The sequence below is a fragment of the Lagenorhynchus albirostris genome, chromosome 2 (genome assembly GCF_949774975.1).
Source record: "Lagenorhynchus albirostris chromosome 2, mLagAlb1.1, whole genome shotgun sequence".
Lineage (NCBI taxonomy): Eukaryota > Metazoa > Chordata > Mammalia > Artiodactyla > Delphinidae > Lagenorhynchus > Lagenorhynchus albirostris.
This window is the reverse complement of record NC_083096.1, coordinates 33,693,500-33,707,996: the sequence shown is the minus strand read 5'-3', so window position 1 is coordinate 33,707,996 and position 14,497 is coordinate 33,693,500.

Here is a 14,497-nt window from a genome sequence, read left to right as displayed (position 1 = left end):
CGGAGACACGCCTCAGTCGGCAGCGCCACGGCTCCTGCAGCAGAATCCGCCTTGGACTTTTGGCCAGCACTCAGCCGGCCATTCGTTCACTTACCAGACCTGGTGGCAGGCGCCAGTCTAGAGAATATACAGGGACAAGAGCTGAGGTTTCTCTACTCTTGCAGAGCCTACGTCTCAGTGGGGAAGACAGGAAATAAACGTTGAACAGCAACAACAACAAAATCAGGCAGCAGTAAGTGCAAAGAAGGAAATACAATCTGACCTGCACACAACGTTTACAGTAGCCTTTTCCATAATTGCCAAATTTGGAAGCACCCAAGTTGTCCTTCAGTAGGTAAACAGATAAATAAACTGGTCCATCCAGACAATGGAATATTTTTTTTAGCACTAAAAGGGAATGAGCTATCAAGCCTTGAAAAGACATGGAAGAAACTTAAATGCCTATTAGTAAGTGAAAGAAGCCAATCTGAAAAAGCTACCTACTGTATGATTCTAACTATGGAACATTCTGGAAAAGGCAAAACTATGGAGACAATAAAAAGATCAGGGGTTGGAGGGAAGGAGGGATGAATAGGTGGAGCACAGAGGATTTTTAGGGCAATGAAACTACTCTGTATGATACTCTAATGGTATCATTATAATTTGTCAAAACTCATAGAATGTATGATACCAGGAGTAAACCCTATTGCCAACTATGGACTTTGGGTGATAACGACGTGTCAATGTAGGTCCATCAGTTGTAACAAGTGTACCACTCTGGTGGGAATGGTGATGACACAGGGGCGGCTGTGCATGTGTGGGGGCAGGAGGCATATGGGAAATCTCTGTACCCTCTGCTCAATTTTGCTGTGAATCTAAAAGTGCTCTAAAAAATAAAGTCTATTAAAAAAAAGAAAAAAGAAACTACAGTGATGGTGATGTGATAAAAGAAAGTGAATGGTCAAGGAAGGCCTCTGAAAATGTGACATTTGACCAAGATATAAACGGCAATAAGGAGCCAACCTTGTAACGATGGGTCAGAAAAACATTCCAGGCAGATAGAACTGCCTGTGCAAAGGCCCAGTGGCAGGAAGCAGATGGGGACATGCAAGAAACTGAAAGAAGCCGGTGTGACTGGAGCTTGGAGGGTACGTGGGGAACAGAACAAGTCATAGTCGGAGAGGGAGACAAGAGTATACTCCCAGAGGGCTGAAGGCCAAAGTAAGGAATTAAAATATATTCTAAGCATGTCAGGAAACTATTGTAGGGTTCTAAGTGGTGAATCGACCCGATAAGATTTGTTTGTAAAGACCACTCTGCTGTGTGGAGGGTGGAATGTAGATCGACAACACTGGAAGCGGGGAGACCTTGTAGGAGGCGCTGTATCCTCTGGGGCAAGGCCAGCCCCTCAGCTTCCAAACCCAGAAACTTCATCACACCAAGTTTTATTCCCGGTGGTGAGGGCAGAGCTGAAAAATTCTGCAAAAATCTTTTAGTGCTGGGTGTTTACGATGGGTCCAGAGAAGCTGGGTGGCTTCTTTGGAAGTGCCTCAGGCCCTCTCCGAGGGGGAGGGTGGGTGGCTAGCTGCTTCACAGTCCTTGTTTTACATTGGGCTTTTGCATAAGGTTTCGTTTCAAGAAAGGATTCTGTTAGTAAAACAAAGAACTGAAAACCCCTGTGCAACAGCCTAACTTCCCAAATGCAGAAACCCTGCGCCCAGTGGCAAAAACATGTGAGTGCAACAGCCAGGTGCAGGCGTGAGGAACAGCACACCAGGCTGGGGCCGCAGCATTGCACTGGAAACCGTCTGGCTTCCTGTGGCTAGCATCTCCTCACTGAGGCCTGGGGTGCCTTCGGGACAGCCTCACAATCCCTGACACCCCTGGTCAACCTGTGTCCATCCCCACCCCAGCTGCTTCTGTCCTTTATGTCTCTCTTAAAATAAAACGTGCTTTGAAAGCCCTCCCTGATCAGGCCCTTGCATACCTGCCCAGTCTCATCCGCCGCTCCTCCACTCACCCCGTTATACTGAATTATTCCTAGTTCCATGAATAGTCCTCGCTCGCTCATCCACCCACTGAGAGAGGACCGCACAGACGACGGCCACACCATCTACGACAGCAGGAGCCTGGCCCACAGCCTCTGCAGCAGACAGCCCAGAGTGGTCAGGACTCGGGCAGTGACTACAGGCTTTCAGATATTTTTTACCAGTATTTCCAACTCAAGACCAACCAGGGAAAGACAAATATGCTTCTCAGACCAATCACATGGGATGCCTGCTTCTACTTAGCCCGCCTCCAGGTGCCCATGTCAGTCTGAGCATACAGGAAGTCTTCCCTTTCTTTCACTAAAAACCTGTCCTCTCCCCTCTCTGCCTTTAAGTCTCTGCCAAAGCAAGTGATGGTGGCTGACTCCCTTGCTATAGCTCACTCCAAATAGCCTCTGCTTGTTCTCATTTGGGTGGCATTTATTTTCACACTAACTTTACATAAATTACTCTCTTTTCCTAGTCTGCCTTTTCTGCTCTTTCACTCAACTTTCTGTTATCTTTCAGGCTCAGCGCAGGTGACACCACCTCTGGGAAGCCTTCCTTGGTTTCCCTGGAACACCCTATCCCACCAAGGCTGGATGCAGTCCTCATCCTCCTTGCTCTCAGAGAATTCTGGGATATACTCGCTGTAATGAGTGCTAGGTCTTGGTGTAGATTGTTGTCTCCCCAGTGAACTCCTTGAGGCTGTCAAGCACACAGAGAACCTAGTGGGCATTTACTGGATGTTTATCCAGCATCCTTGCTCTCCTCCTCCTATCCACTGTACCTGTGTTCATCAGCTAGCACTGCCATTATAAAATACCACAGACTGGAAATTCATTGTCTCACAGTTTTGGAAGCTGGCAGTCCAAGATCAAGGTGCCGGCAGGGTTGGTTTCTCCTAAGGTCTCTCTCCTTGGCTTCCAAATGGCTGCCTTCTTGCAGTGTCCTCACACGGCCTTTCCTCTGTGCAAATGCACCTCTGGTGTTTCTTCCTCTTCTTATAAGGACACCAACGTTATTGGATTAGGGCGCATCATAATGACATCATTTAACCTTAATTACTTATTTAAAGGCCCAGTCTCCAAATAGAGTCACATTGTGGGTAGACCTTCAACATATGAATTTTGCGGGGGACACGATTCTGTCCATAATAGTACCCACATTTTTCTTCAGCAAATTTATCTCTGCCTCTTTCTCAGAATGATCCTACCCCAATTCCAGGGCTGGCTTGTGATTAATATAAGAAAGTTAGCATTCCCTACCCCTCACCAATATGGTTGGTTTAGGAAAGGATACTTCATCCAGCCGGAGGCAGTGTGCTTCACGTAGACTTCCGCTAAAAGCTCTGAGAAAGACAAGTTTCCCCCTTTCTTCTGAAAGAGATCCAGTGAGGAACTCCACTAAGGGGAGAGGATGGAGCTTCAGGGAGTGGGAGTAGGGGGGTCTCCAAGCATAATGTGAGGATACTCCAACACTGCAGAAGGCAGAGAGAAGACACAGGAAGACCTGATCCTTCCCGTCACTGAGTCACTGATGGAGCATTTCCTGAAGCAAGCCCTACTTGGGGATTTTAAATTACTTGTGTGTTTATATTAAAAATTCTCTTGAATTTTTAGGCCAGCTGGAGTTGAGTTTTCTATCACTTGGAAATGACAGTGCTGTCAGAGCCAGAAATGCCCCTAGTATGTTGGTTGAACACATAAGCTTCCCATGACCTCCACTTTCTGTATTAAAAAAGCATTCCTCCCTCCACCTACCTGCCTGCCTCTGCCTGCCTCTGCCTGGACCCGGCCCCAACCCTCTGCTCTCAATTGGTTGGCTAGTGGGAAGCTGCTGCATTGCACAGGGAGATCAGCTCGATGCTTGTGACGACCTAGAGGGGTGGGATAGGGAGGATGGGAAGGAGGCTCAAGAGGGAGGGGATATGGGAATACATGTATACATATAGCTGATTCACTTTGTTGTACAGCAGAAACTAACACAACAATGTAAAGCAATTATATTCCAATAAATATATTAAAAAAAAAAAGAAAGAAAGAAAACTCAGGGCATTTCCATCTACTGAGGCCCTTAAAATGTAGCCAAAGTGTGTACTGTGCTGGAAACGAAGGAAATAAAGCACCCCTCCCCCGAAACCCTCCTGTGCTAATGGGGTGTGTGAAGAGGGACACAGGAGGGTGTCATAATCAGTGCTTTTTTTCCCATCTTAAAATAAATAAATAAATTGGAGAAAAAAAAACCCAAAACTATCTGCTCTCTCCTGAATTTCCAAACTCTTCTCAACTTGCTCCCTGCCTTAGCAGAGAAACATGTTCATGAGTTTCTCTCAAAACGAAACCATAACATCATTCTCTGCATCTCACAGCCTCCCTATATGTACCTGAAGTTTTTTCTTCCATTTCTTCTCATAAAAGTTTTTTCTTTTTCTTTTTTTTTCCTACAGTGGTCAATGGCTTCTGTCTTTACTTATTTCATTCCCATTCACTCCTCATCCAACGACATCCTGGTACTCTCCTGTCTGGACTTCCCATTGGCCTCCCGATGGCCAAAACCAGTGTTCTCAGTCTTTATCTTGCCAGACCTCTTGGAGACACTAACACTTGTTAACCACCCCATCCATCCCTCCTAACATCCTTTCCTCCTTGGCCTCTGAAACACCACCCTGGGGCCTCGTTTTCTCTCTGGGTCTTCTAACCTCCACGACGGCACTGATCACACTGCTGGATCCTTTTCTGCCTGATGTCCTCAGTGTCTCCATCAGGGTCCTGACCCTCCATCTCTATTCCCTGTCTTTGTTGGTGGTACCCACCTAAGTCACCAAGCTAGACACCTGGAAGCACCCTTAAATCCCACCTCTTCTCACATCTCACATCCAGGCACCAAGGCCCTTGGACTGTCTCCTTCCTGGTGTCTCTCATGCCCCCTCCCTTCTGCATGTTCCCACCTGTTTACCTCTGATAAATATCATGTCTCATGAACCACTGCAATAACCTCCCAATTGGTCTCCTTCCAATCCATTCTCCATGTCGCTATTACAGTGATTTTTCTAAACCGCCACCTGATCGTATCAGTGCTCTGCTGCAAACCTTTCCATTTCTCCCCATCAATCTATAAGATCAAATCCAACCCCCCAAGCGTAGCATATAAGGCTCTTTGAAATCAGGTTCCTGGAGGCCTCTCCAAGCCCACCCAAACCCTAAATGCTTCCTTACTGAATGCTGTGCCATTTTCTAAGCATACCACACCGTTTACAGCCCCCACACTTTACCCGTGCCGTCCCCTGTGCTTGCAAAGTCCTTTCCTCCTTGTCACGTGATTAACTCCTACTCAGTCTTCAAGACCTCACTGCTCAGACATCTTCTGCTCAGTGAAGAATTCCTTGTGCTTAGCCTGTGTCCCCCACCCCCAAGCAGAGCTGAGAGTCCATCTCATCTCTACTGTAGCTTAAACCTGCCTCTCTGAGGCCCTTAGCACACTGGCAAAACTATGTGATTAAAGTAAGGGTTGGAGACCTTTTCTGTAAATGTCTAGACAGTAAATATTTTAGGCTTTGTAAGACAGACGGTCTCTGTCACAAGTACTGAACTTTACTATTACAGTGTGAGGGCTGCCATAGACAATAAGTGAGTGGATGGTCATGGCTATGTTGCAATAAAACTTTATTTACAAAACAGGCAGTGGGCTGGGATTGGCCTGAGGGCTGTAGGTTGCTCACCACTGGCTTAAGCTTTCTCCCCTCTTTGTGGAATTCGTGAGGCTCAGACAATGCCCTGATCATTTTTGTGTCCCTAGTGTCTGGCAGGGTCCCTGGCAGGAAACATTTATGGAAAGGAAGATCCAAGTAAAGATCTCAGTCCTGCCACTTATCTTTTGTAAATTACTTGTTTTCTAAGCCTTTTTTAAAATCTCAAAAATGGAAATAAATATTCCCGCTTTGCCTGCTGCAGAGGTTCATTGTGAGAATCACATGAATAATGCATAGGAATGTGAAGCACAGTACAGATGGAAGCTGTTTCACTGTTCAAGTGACTCCACTACACACAGACCTTTATCAGGTAAACCTAAGTCCTAGAGAGGGCCTGTGATCTGCCCATCGTGCTGTCCATCTGCTGGCCGGTCTGGGGCTTAGCCACAGGCCACTCTCTGCCCTAAATCATCCTCCTACTCTGGGAGCTAAGCCCAGGGGTGAGGTTTCTCGACCACTTCTCCTCTCCCCGTCACTCCACCTGTCTTCTCCTAGATTCCAGATTCCACAGGTGCCCCTGGGCAGGTGTGAGAGAGACTGTGTGTGCGACAGATGAATGGCTTGATGGCCTCCAAGGCCTCCCTGAGATTTGAGGATGGTCTCTGGGTTAGCCATGGCCACTGAGCCTGCGTGTCCAGGGCCTGTGCTCCGCAACGGGAGAGGCCACAACAGTGAGAGGTCCGCGTACCGCAAAAAAAAAAAAAAAGAATAAAGAAAGGGGAAAAGTCTGGAAGTGGTTGGGGCTCAGGGAGATCATGAGGTTGGAACCAAGTTCAGTTCAAAATGCCCAGGGTCGTGAACAAACAGCTCTGCAGGTAGTCTGAGGCTGTGCTCCCGAATTACTGCCTGGGGATACGCACACCAACAGATTAGTGCTATGAGGCCACGTGCCAGCAACTAGCTCTTAGAATAAACTAATGGAATGACTAGAATAGTACTACAAGAACCAACTAAGGAATACACTCACACATCACTGCCACAGGATATTGTGGGGGAACAGAGAGATAATAAAAGACCGACAGAGCCAACGCAAAACTCAGCCACTCTGCATTAGATTAAAAACAAACAAACAAACACGCAGCAGGGTTTATTACTATAGGTGCCCAGAAGCAACCTGTTCAGAAATCAGAGAGAGGAGCTGAAACAAAAGAGGAAACAGAGGCACATCAAAATAAGTGAGGAAGGGCCGTGTGTGAGGTCTGAAAAGAGCTTGGAAGTATTCCAGACTGGGCCGGGGGGTTCCCTGTAGACAGGCAGGCAGGCCCTCTTAGCTGGAACTCAGGACTAGGATATAAGGAATTTCTCAAGTAATCTGTTCCCAGTACAAACCAAGAACAGTTGTAAATGATTTATATATAAATCTGAGTGGCTCAGGTTACTGCTATAATAATCACATTTTCCCTCACTTTCTGTTTTCTTTCTTGAAGAACGGAGAAAGAGCCAGTGTGTGTCCTCTATCACATTTGTTTTGGCAGAAAAAACAGTCGAGGAACTGGCCTAAGAGACAATATCTACACTCTCTGTGCACCATGCAAGCCCCCGTGACCGGACTCCCGCCCCGCTCAGCCTCCTCTCCCGCAGGTCCAGCCCAGACCTCGCACCACTCCCCAGACCGGCCAGGTGCTTTCTGGACCTTTGGCCACACTCTGCATAGGCTGGAAGTGCTAACCCCTTACCTCTCTACAAGGCCCTCAGTGGCAACCTCTCCGCGATGCTGACCCTACTTTCCCACCGAAAGTGGGCTGCAATTTCCCCTGTGCTCCCCAGCACACTCTGTTCTAGGGGTCATTTCCTCCTGCCTGTGGGAATAGTTGCTCCAACATCCATCTCCTGCATCAGACTCTGAACTTATTGAGGTCAGAGTCCATGTTTTGTCTCCCTTTGTAGTGAGACAGTATGATAAATATTCGCAGGGCCAGTGAACAGTCATCTTATCAGATATTTCCTATTACTGAGAGATATGCATCCCATCAATGAATTAGTATATTATAAACCCTTGATTAAATCACAAATGATAAAAACTGTTGTTACAGTATAAGCCTGAGTAATAAAAATAACAGCTGTGAAATCATAATAATAATATCTATTAAGCATCCCAAGAAGTAGATAGATCCTGTCCCTGCTCAGCAGACACATTCATCTCCTTTTTTCCTGAAATCCTCCCCCACTCCCTCTCAGAGTTTCTGTCTGATCGCAGTCAGGCCACCCTGCTTTCTCCAACCCACAGACAGACCCTCAGAATCTTGGGATTCAGCCGCTCCAGGCACTAACCCCAGAATGGCCATCACCTCCGTTCCCAGCCTCCCCGCGTCTCATCCCGAGCACTTCCGCTTAGCTGCCCTGGTTCTGAGGTCACCTTCAGCAGAGGGTTGCCCTGGGCACTGTGGAGGACCCTCCTCCTTGCTTCCCCTCCTACCTCGGGTCCCCTCCTCCCTTCCATCTCTCATGCCAAGGAAGGAACCATGCAACAGATGGTGACCCGAGCCCACTCACTCCCTCCACTCACAGGCATCTGAAGGCCAGAGGGGTTTCCTAGGAAACTGGAAATGCCCCCTATTAGTGATCATCAGCCTGTCCCAAAGAGACAGAGCGCCAAGCAGGGAGAAGGAAGATAGAGGGGTCTCTGGAAGAGGATGAGACAAGATGGGGAAGCCGCAGGGGGAGCTCCCTGCCTTCCTCTTGAGAAAGCCCCAGGGAAGCTTGATCTCTCACATCTCCCCTTCACCGCCCACGAAATGACCGCAGTCTCAGCATCTTTACAAAGTCTCTCTGCCCGCGCAGTCCTCCCACCTCCCCTTTATGGGGCTGTAACGGCACCAAACCCTCCCGGGCCCAAGGACTTGACAGCCTAAGAAAGCACTCACCAGCCTGCTTCTAGATCTGCCTCTCCCCGCTGCCCAGGAGGGGAGACCCCGCTTCCTCCCTGTGTGGGGTTGAACCAGTTGTCTTCTAGGATTTTCCAACAGCTAAAGACACCTTGTTATGGGATTCAAGCCCCCTCCCCCCTCCTCCCTTCTCAGGGTTGGAGGGGGGTGGTCTCCATCTGCTCGGTGGCTGCGTTTCATGCTTGGCTCCCTTGCATGGTCAGGGGGAGAGATCTGGGAGGAGTGAGGGGCTGTGTGTTTAACCATTGATAGGGTTCCGCTTGGTGGCAGGGGCACCAGCAGGTCCGGCCCCTCCTCTCCCTGCCTGGGCTAAGTTCACAGAGGCCGTCAGGGTCTCAGCAGGAGTGCAGGGCGGGGGAACAGCAGTATCAGGTGGCCCTGATTCCCGCCGGGAGGGGGTGGAGGGGGACACCTGGGTTTAGGATTAAGGATTTGGCTGAAAACAGCTGTTTCCTGCTCAACACCCAGAACTAATCTATAGGTTGAAACCTGAACCACTTGGCTATTTATTAAGTTGGGGGTGAGGGAAGGAGGGGTCAGGAAAGAAGAAAGGGGGAAGGGACCTTTTCCTCGAGGTGCCCACCAGAAATATCTAGTGAATTTCTCGTGTTCACTGCAGGCTCTCTGGGGCACAAAGCACTTGCGGGGCACCTTGGTGTGCAAAAGCCACCAGGCAGCCAGGCTCCACACGAAGGCTGCGCCCACCAGGAAAGTGCCCCCCTTCTAGGGGGAAAGGCACAGGCACCTCACTGTGTGGGCAGAGCTGGGCGAGTCACTAAGTCAATAGAGCTTGGACGTAAGAGACCTGCTGCATACTTTTCATGACTGATCTGTGTGGATCTACGACAAATCTTTTAACCATCTGCTTATAGTGGACCTTTAGATTATTTTTCTTTATTTTTTCTCCATCACCACAATGCTACAATGAACACCCTTGTACATACAACCCGATATATGGAAGAAGTGGGGTTGCTGCCTTATCCTGTTTCTTTGACCCCAGGCCAACTGGAGCCTGACACATCTTAGCCTGGCATAGCAAGACAGCCCAAAGTATACAGGCAGCTGGGTCCACAGCCCAGCCCTGGACAGCCGACCGCACAGGCCGGCAGTTGCTGGGCACACTGGGAGGGATATCGCCGGTGCTTTCTGAAGCCAGCTTTCTGAAGTTCTTTGGGGCTGTCCATTTTCTCCTCATTATTATTGCTTATTTGTTCATCCTCCAAGAGGCAGGACTGGGAAACATACATGGAATGGAAAAGACTCTCAAATGTAGTCAGTATAGCTGCCTGTTAGCTGATGTGACACGCTGTGCAGGGGCTGCCTTCAGTAAGGTTTGTGGATATCTGTGAATTTCCCTTATTCCGGCTCCACTCACTGCCCCTGCTCGGGGTTAACTGAGCTCTGACCAGTTTTCTTATAGAGGTTAGCAGGTAAAGCAAATTGCAAAGGGAACAAAAGTTAACATGTAGGGTATGCAGACAGCCTCCACCTTGGAGACATCAGCTAAAGACACAGGTAACAACCTTCCCTTGGTGGGGGGAGAAATTCTGCCACCTCCAAGAAGGAGAAGAAGAGCCCCCACCTCTCTACAACTTAAGAACCAACTTCACACTCATCTCCCTGTTTTCTACCCTCAGGGAGGAAGTTTCACAGCAATTAGACACACATCTTCTTCACAGCTGGAGGGAGAAGAGAGAGGGCTGTGAAGCTCTCCACCCACCTCCAAGTGGGGGAGAAGACACCCGGGATAGCAGAGCCGGCTCCCCTGGGCCTGTTAGTAAAGGGAAATTGCTCTGAGGAAGGCTGGAGGGGGAAGTAAGCATAATCCTATGGACATAATCCTATGTGTCCAAGGGTACAGCCCAATATTTGGGAAGGGTAAGAAGGAGGAACCTGAGTGGGAGAGAAGGTAGAGACTGAAGGTAGAAGGCCTGAAAGGGAGGCTTGGATTTAGTATGAGAAGACCTAGGGTTCCTCAAAACATGAAACACAGAATTACCACATGACCCAGCAATCCACTCCTAGGTACATACCAAAGAGAACTAAAAATGTATGTCCACATCAGAACTTAAACATGAATGTTCACAGTAGCATAACTGATCATAGCCAAAAAGTTGAAACAACCTAAATGTCCATCAACTGATGATGCATAAGTAAAATGTGGTATATCTATATATAAAGGAATATTATTCAGCCATAAAAAGGGAATGACATATGGACACATGCTACAACATGGATGAACCTTGAAAACATCATGCTAAGTAAAAGAAGCCAGACACAAAAGACCACATATTGTACCATTCCGTTTATACGAAATGTCTGGAATAGGCAAATCTACAGAGGTGGGAAATAGATTAGTGATTGCCTAAGGCTAGAGGAAGACCAGGGTCGGGGGTGGGAAGAGGAGTGACTGATAATGGGTATGGGTTTTTGTGGTGGAAGTGGAAGGTAATTAAAATGTTCTAAAATTAATTATGGTGATTGGTGCCCAGCTCGGTGAATATATTAAAAATCAATGCATTGTACACTTTACTTTTTTTTCAAATTTATTTTTTATTGAAGTATAGTTGATTAACGAGTTGTATACTTTATATAGGTGAATTGTATGGTATGTGAATTATATCTCAATAAAGCTGTTATTTAAAATATCAATGAGAAAAAAGAATTAATTACATAAGAACTTGGAAGATTTTGTAAGAAAACTGTGATACTTCAAAAAGGGAAATGAATGATTACATTTATAAATGCAGTTTCAAATGTTCAAAGGAATTTAACTAAATTTATTAATGGAATCAAACAAGTGATTGTTAAAATTTATGAGATTTATGAAGAGAATTGTTAAAATTTGTCAGTTGACATGAAAAGTTGAAGAAAAATTAGGTTTGGGGATTCCTAACTTTAACATATTGAATATTGATTTTTTAAAAAAGACCTAGGGCTAAGTTCCTGGATGCCACCCAGAACAAGTCACTGTTTGTCTAGTTCCTATCTCCACAGTAAACTGCAAAATGCTGTACAAAGGGAATGCTGCAGAAAGAACAGCCTGAAAGCTCAATCTCTGTCCTGGCAGCTTTCCTGAAGGGTGATAGCTGTACAAACCCCTATAGCCAACTTTCTTTCAAGCCCCAGCTCCTCATTCGAGTCACTGACCAATGCGTTCCCAGGCTCCCTGAGTGGGGTGTCCATTTGGAGTCGGGGCCTCTGTCCATCTGAGGAGCTACCATCTGGACCCATCTGCTCAAACGTCACTCACGTTAAGCTGCTTACTCCACCCTCTATTTGTGGGATTCCAAGCCTAGTTTCAACAGACCAGCGTTCTAAAGCCATTTGAAAACCATAGGATGAGCTCAAGCAGGAAAAATAAAAAGGGGCGGGGGGTGGGGCAAGATTATTGAAGAAGCTTGGGTTGAGGGAAAGAGAGATGACCTCCAGCCCCCTAACTGGACTGTGAGCTTCTTGAGAGTGCGGGCAGTGGCTTCTACCTTTTTCCTGTGTTCTTCATAGAAGCGAGCACCAGCTCAAGGCAGAACAGGGCTAGCTAAGAAGATGCAGACCAGGGGAAACACACCAGACATGGATTCTGAGACGCAGCTTCAAGAGTAAGTGACGTAGTATAATCCCTCTGGCACATGGAAGGGGCATGGACTCGCGAGCCACGCACCTTTGTTTCAATCCCACCTCAGCCATTTACCTGCTGCATGGTCTTCAGCAATTTGTTTACTCTCTCTCTTAGAGCCTCAGTTTTCTTGTCTTTGAACGGGATAATACACTTACTTATTATAAGATTATTGTGATGATTATTAACTGAGTTGATTTAATTCATTTTAAATGAATTAATGGGCTAACGTTTATGTATAGCATCTAACACAAGGCCTGGCCCAAACTAAGCATTCAAAAACTATTAGTCATTTCCCCTTCCCGACAAGTTACAGCTGGTGCAATGCTTTGCTACATGACTTTGGACAAGCTGGACTTTTGAACCTACCGATCTATTTCGTAGATGTACAAAGTACACAATGCCTGTGCTAATAACCATACGTTAGCTCTGTGGCCAAGGAGTTATTATTCACTCTTAGAGCCGACATACGGTTATCTGCACAAGTGTTGTCTACTGTGGACCAGAGAGCAGGGAGGTTCCTGAAAGATTCCAGACCAGCCAAAGCAGCTCTGCGCTGCCCTCTCTCCTGCCTTTACCCTGGCCTCCTTAACCAAAGTGCTTCAAACTCCTGGAGACCACCCTGCACGGCCCCAATCCTGCCCTTGTTCATGCCAGCTTCTTCTACCAGTGGTCCATGACCTATGACATCAACTGCACCAGACTCGAGTCAACCTCAATGGAGCCAGGTCAGTTCTTCTGAGGCTTCCATCCTGCTGCCAGTATTGGTCTAGCTGCTGATATTCCAAGGATTGCACAATCCTGGTGGCATTTTTAAGATTCCTGTGTGACATGATAAGGAGGCACAGGGAGGAAAGGACTAAGACAGCAGGAGGGAGCAGCATCTGTTCTTCCTCTCTCTCCAGCCCTCTGCATTCACATCCAACACAGACATCGGTCTGGATCCAACTGCCATCCTGGCAGGCTTCTACAGGCTGGAGGAGATGTGAAAATACAGGCGCGTGGAGGAGAGGAGGTGGAACAGACAGGGGAAGGTTGTTTCCTGCATTATAAGATGCACTTGTCTAGAAGTCTGGTGCAAAGTGCTGGCTATTATGCTCACACCGAAGACACCATTGGCTCCAGCGGTGTAGGGAAAAGCTGATGTTAATGCCCCGAGTGAGCGCATACACCTGCTTGTAGAAAGCCCTCCCTTTGCTATAGTCTATAATCCTCCCATTAGAAACGGAAACTCACAGGGTGACATGCTGTCTCAAACCCAACAGCCCAGCCTCCAGTAAAAAGGTGGGTTTAGTAGGGCAGCAAGGAAGGCTGAGAGGGGTGTAAGAAGCGATTGCATCACCTCAGCAGAAACGAGGTAGATAGCACACGCGATTGAGGGGAATAGCTTTCACTGCTGCCAGCTGTGGCTCCACACCTAGCCCTGCAGATCTCAGCACCCAGGAGAAGGTGGCTAAGCATGGATGCTGCCTCAGGGGCCCGGAATTGGTCCGGGGGCAGGGAGTGCGGAGGCAAAACGGTTCCTAATGCAGTTCCACGGCCCCTCCCCAATCATCCCACAGTGGTGTGTCCTGAGCCCACGTTGGCCACAGCAGCCTGTTGTAATGTTTCTGGAGAGAGAAGGCCCAGCTTCTTACCAACAGGCAGAGGGGCCGAGGAGTGTGAGTGCCATTAACCAAATGACTCCATTTGAGAAACTGAAGGCCTGGGGGAGCTGGGTGGTTCTTCTGCCTTGCATCAGAGGGCAGGTGTCTGCTCTGAGTGCCTGGCGAGGCCCAGGGGCTGAAGCACTGGGGCAGGGGAGACACCGGACGGGAGAGATTGGTCTGTGTGGGAAGGTGCCTCACGCTGGGGCTGCAGGAGGAGGGGGGAGGGAGGAGACCTGTGCTGGGGAGCAGATGCCTGGGGCCGCTCCAGATGGCAGTGGCCCAGAACAAAAGGAGAAGAGCCAGAGGGAAGGAGGACAGAGAAACAGAGGACTTGCTCCTCTGAGGCTTCCCAAGTGGAGAGACAAAATCAGATTCTTACCTGGAACCTGGCCGGAGGCTTGCTCAGAAACATCTATGCAGCCCCAAACCACCCTGAAAAAACCCTGCAACCCCAAGCCCAAATGGCCAACCGTGTGGGTCCCAGAGCTGGAGAACTGCTGGGATTCGAATTCAGGTGCTGCCGCTTTCTCAGCTGTGGTGCTCTAAGCATGTTCCTCCACCTTTCTGTATTTCCGTCACCAGTAAATGTG